Raw genomic sequence first — 6,000 nt, forward strand, 5'->3', positions numbered from 1 at the left:
TTTTTTGTCCAGTAACCTTTGGTCTAAGTATCATTTGGTCTAAGTAACATTTGGTCTAAGTAACTTTTGGTCTAAATAACTTTTGGTCTAAGTAACTTTTAGTAAGTAATTTGGTCTGAAAAAAATGTTAAGTGAACACGTTGAACTGAAAGGAACTCAATGGCGGGATTAATTAGATTATAAGAAAGTATACATGATTCTTTGTTGTTGTTGTTGTTTACCATAGACCAATAGTAGCGTATGAATGAATATGGGAGTGATGAAGTACTTTTAACAACCATTTTTTATGGGGCAAGGTTCACATTCTACAGAAGATTGTTACATCTTTCTGTAGACGCACTACTTCACGGAACCATCTCATTTAGGAAGTTTAGTTTTAGACCAAATTCCTTACTAAAAATTACTTATACCAAAAGTTACTTGGACAAAATGTTACTTACTCCTTTCTAAAAGTTACTTAAACCAATTCTGTAGTTTTATACCAATTAACTTACTAAAAGTTACTTAAACCAAATGTTACCAGACCAAATGTTACTTAGACCAAATGTTACTAGACCAAATGTTATTAGACGAAAGGGTACTAGACGAAATGTTACTGAGCCCTAAATGCTAACCTGTTATAGCCGCAGTAGTCGGCACAGAAATATTCTTAATCAAACTATCAATATTTTGTATGCTAAAAATAGCTTCGAGTCAGTTTGTAAAAAGGGGCTGAATTATAAATAAAAAAAGAAATTTTTACAAATAACATAGATTTTTGATAATTACAGCTGTCATTCCTTAAAAAAAAGGGAAGAGTCTGAGTTTTTAAGGAGGGGGAGCCAGGAACGTGAGTCTTAATTCTCTTAATTCCAATAAAATATTTGAAACACTCTGTTTTACCTTTACCTTATTTTTATTGAATCCCCTAAGTCTATATATATTCATATCTTTCCTCTATAGCAATTAATACTAGCTACAGGATTAATATTCACAAGAAAAATAAAGACGGACACAACATGAGTAAAATGTTAATTCTATATATTCTGTAAGAGAAAAATTTTGACTTGATAAACTTGTAATAAAACCTTAACGGCCCTACAGAGGAAATCTGAAGATTAAATAAATAACAGTTTAAACTTAGAATTGCATCAATCATCACACATAAGAATTAAAATTCTGTTTATCGAATAGAATGTTTGAGACAGTTGTATCCAGGTTTCATAAGAAGAAAAGAACATAAAACACCTTATTCAGTAGGTTTAAAAACACCAGGTTGCAACCTTGTTAAACAAATATACCTGATAGGGCTAATGTTTTAATTAATGTTTTGTTATGAACACGATGACAAAAACGAAACAATCGTTTTAAAAAATGTTTTTACAATGCTCGTCATTTCGTTAACAGTCCTTAATGACGTCCCTTTGTTAAAGATCGTTAATGACTACCCTTCGCTAACGATTGTTAACTATGAACCTTTGTAAATGATCATTAAACTTAGATACTTATATTTAAGCAGTTTTAAAGAAAATATCGAGAAGTTTTGGCTCCCTCACAACTTTTTACATTCATGTAAAACAACATTTGATAAAATTGCATGTATTTTTTCACAAAGTTCATTGTTTTGTTAAAATATTTAACAACAATCCTTTGTTAAAGATCGTAAACGATGATTATTTGTAAACGATCATCAACATATTTATTAATGACATTTTTTTTCAAAAACAATTGTTTTTTCAAGAAACGATCCTTTTTTTAGAATCAATCGCTGATAATTTTTATAATAATGATCATTTTTAAAAACGATTGTTATTTGTATTCTAAAAGTTCAAAAAAAAGGTTGTTTTAAGAAACGATGGTTTTTCCAAAAATGAAGCGATCGATTTTGAAAACAATCAAAAAACGAAACAAAAAACGATCGTTTCATGATCGTTTTCAAAAATGATTAACAAGCATAACCATGAGGCCATATAGTCTTATTTCTAAGAAATAAACAGTTTTATGTTAACATTTTTATTTCTGATTACAAATTGAGGTGCCATACGCTGGTGATTACAAATTGAGGAGCGCCCATGCAACAAAACACATTTGGGTGGCTGTGATTCCAAATTGAGGACTTCTGCACTCCCCCTCTGACAGGGGCGCAACAAGCACTTTAGTTCTGTTATTTCAATTTCCAATGATATTGATATTTTTTCTTTCTGGGCTGAGCGCTGCGGCAAGGAAAAGCTAGTGGGGCTGAGCGCGGTGGCTAGGACAGACTAGGGGCTCGAGAGCCGCGGCTAGAACAGGCTATCTCTCTGTCTTGTAATTTAACGCGGCATGTGCGCTTAACTCCATTGGGCCCCTGCCAGAAAAACTGCCCAGATTTTAATTGTACTCAATAATCTCTTCTCTAAAAGTTCTAATTCGAGAAAAGTTAATAATGAAAAGACTTTCTAAATAAGGGAAAAGCAGGTTGCAGCCGCCCCACCCACACAATTCCAACTTTGTAATATCTTTGTTAAAGTAATGAACAGAATACAGTGTCGTCGCCGGTATTTTTTTAAAACTATATCAATCAAATATCTCCTAAGGGCAGTAACGTTTTTTTTAGGCTATAGGGTTTTATAGGGTAGCGTAATTTTAGTATGACCACTAAGGGGGGGGGGCACCTACCTGTAAACCTTTACCAACCCCCCCAACCCCCGTCCCCTCTTTGGGTTCACATTTGAATTTAGATATCATACTTTAATAGATAACATAAAGCCTGTAAAAAATGTCTCTGTATAAATGTGTAACAGCAATTTCTCAAAAAGCCCCTTTACCATTTCTAGAAAATGATAATTGATTACAAAATTATAAAATAGAAGTTTTACAATATATAACTCGAGTTGATTAAGTTCTTAATGATTATTAAGGCCCTATCTGAACATGTTTTATAAATAAAGATTTTACTTTTGTTTAAAACGAATAAAATGTTCAGTGTTCACTCAACTTTTTGCACTTTATTAGCTCTTACTTTGTCACAAACCATTAGCAAAAATGTTCACAAAATCATGAATATTATTTGGCCGGTTATTCTGCCATTGTACTTGAAAACATCAAACTCATTCTGCAAGAAAGCTGTTGTTGATGATTATAACTGTTTGCTAAATTTGACAATGAATTAATTTAAAATAATGATGTATTCTATCATGGTCACTTGATGATCACTCACGTCTTGTTTATATTAGAATATAAAGGATGGACCGTCCAACTATGGTGTAGTCATGTTTTCTCTTATCTAGCTTTATACAACCTGATAATCTACCAGGGTTGGGTTCAGGTCCCTCTGTATACCAACCGACCCGGAGTTTTCAATTCTCCGACCCTACCCGGAGCTCTTTCTGTTCTCCGACCGTACCCGGAGCTTTTCTAGTCCTCCGACCCAAACCATGCCACAACTTGTTTAATTCTAATACCACTATGCTCTATCTATCAGCCAATCCGTCTTCCATACACCCCGATAAACAGAACCAAGAAGATTAGAAGGGAGTCGAATTTCATGTCATATAACCAATTCATACCAGATTTGTACTCTATATGTATATATATACGGGATATATTTGTTGGAAGGCCTCCAATAAATCATATGAAAGAACTGTTGCTTCTTCACAAATATATGATTGTTAGCAATTAATTTTTTAGAATTTTGCAACCGGAACAACTGCACAGGGTGATTATACAAATAATGCAACTTCAACGCAAAACAATATTCTCGACACTTTTTTAAAGATTATTATTTGTTGCCTTTACTTACAGTGGTACCCATAAAACTGTGAAAAAAGACGATATTCAAGCCATCAAGTCTACGTACACTGCACGCTTGCTGTGTTAAATGAAAAATGGACTAAAATCGTAACTTGAATTCAACAGTCGTCTTCATATTCCAGAGTTTTATGAGCCTCTTTGTTTTTTAGTATTTATAATTGCCATTTTAGTTACTTGAGAGCAGTTGAGGAGTCAACACCTCTCTTTGGTGGAAAGCATGCAAAATGTTTGCTTATGATAAGAGGACTAAGGCCGAATCCCTTATAGAACTTGTATGTTCGAGAGGAAACCTTATAGGTTCCCGTTTGATAAATGTGGATGTCAAGTCTACTAGACAAATAGAGAATGGGTTTATACCCATGAATATGCTGAAAAAGTCTGTATGCAGTTAGAATGTGTTTTAATTAAGAGCTGAGTTGTTCTAAATATTGCTTACATTTTTATTTTTACCAAAATTTGATACTTTTCCTGAATAAATTTATTATAGTGCAAGGAATTTATTCCTGAAAAAAAAATATTAGTCAAAAGGCTGACTATAGATTTCTCTTAAAATAGCAGGTTTATGAAACTGGAGATTATGAGAGTGAATAATGAATACATCTAATATCATTCCTAACCAAACCTTATTTAAACTATACCATTAATATACGTAATATGTGATGTATGTATGTATAAAATGTGTGTGTGAATAAATCTTTAATAATAATAATAATTTCATTTATAAGATTTCAAAAATTTAAAGTATAATCAAAAATGATAAAGATATGTTTTCATACAGTCATACAGCTTTACATGATCACTGATTAACTTTATAAAAAATATGATTGTGTTTTTATCAATAAGTTTGTTGGTTGGGCTCCTCAACTCGGACACTAAGTTGAAAATATTCTTGTTAACTGATATATTTCAAACCTGCAATAAAATGCAGGTGTAAAAATAAATGACAATGTGTTAATGTAGTTGAATATTTAATGATAAATCTTACTAGTTTTTCGAGTGAAAAGGAGTGATGAAGGGTCTGAGGGTGTGATGGTATAGATTAAAACATTCGTAAATACTTTTTTGAAAATATAAACCCGGTTGTTTAAGTGGAATTTACTATGGATTGCAAAGTTATTTATGGATTTGATCTTTCATTTAGTAAAACGTTTCACTCTTTGTTGTTCCTTTTGTCAAAGAGTACAGATAAATTTGAACAGAAGACTTGCTTTGGTTTGGAGTTTCTCCAAGAGGGGTTTTGGTAAAGACAGCATATAGGGGGGGGGGGGGGGGGGGTTAGAAGTTGTATTTATGGTCAACAAATACACATATGAAAGGATTAGGTTTATATGAAATACGAGACACTTTTGAACAGATTAAGTTTATGAGAAATACAAAGCTTATGAACGGATTAAGTTTATAAGAAATACGAGGCACTTTTGAATGGATTATGTTCATAAAAAACACAAGACAAATGACGGATTAAGTTTATAAGAAATACAAGGCACTTTTGAACAGATCAAATTTTTAAGAAATACGCGACAAATGATGGATTAAATTCATATGAGGCACCTATGAACGGATTAATTTTATAAGAAATATGAATCACCTATGAACGGATTAATTTTATAAGAAATATGAATCACCTATGAACGGATTAAGTTTATAAGAAATATGAATCAGCTATGAACGGATTAAGTATATAAGAAATACAAGAAACCTTTAAAATAGATTAAGTAATAAAAAACAAATTTTCTATCTATGATCTAAAAATGTTTTCCAATGGATTATAGTCAGATCAGGATTAGTAGAAAATAGAAAAATATTTGTTTGAGATTTTGTTTGGCTCCTTTTAATATTTGAACAAAGACTATTGTTTATGAAAAGAATTTTTAACAAGAGAATTTAAACAAAAAAATAAATTATTTCTAGCAGTCATTTTAATGATTCATCTAAAGATTCTAATTTCTCAGTTAATATTTTTTATAATTTGGAAAAAATTTAAAATGTAATTTCAAATGACACTTTAAATGTATGTGGCATGTCTGATCAACAACGGTACAAATAAAACGTTGATTAAAAACTGATGGAGTTATCCCTCTTTTTCTATCTTAACGTTTCTTATTCTCAACTACAGATTCTCTGTTAAGTGACATGCAGAATTATGTAGTATTAAGTTGTCAAAATTCAACATTTTTCCAGATAGAAATACAGTATCTTCCATAGTTATAAGGTTTCAAGCGAGCAGGT

The sequence above is a fragment of the Eurytemora carolleeae genome, unplaced genomic scaffold (assembly GCF_000591075.1).
Source record: "Eurytemora carolleeae unplaced genomic scaffold, Eaff_2.0 scaffold61, whole genome shotgun sequence".
Lineage (NCBI taxonomy): Eukaryota > Metazoa > Arthropoda > Copepoda > Calanoida > Temoridae > Eurytemora > Eurytemora carolleeae.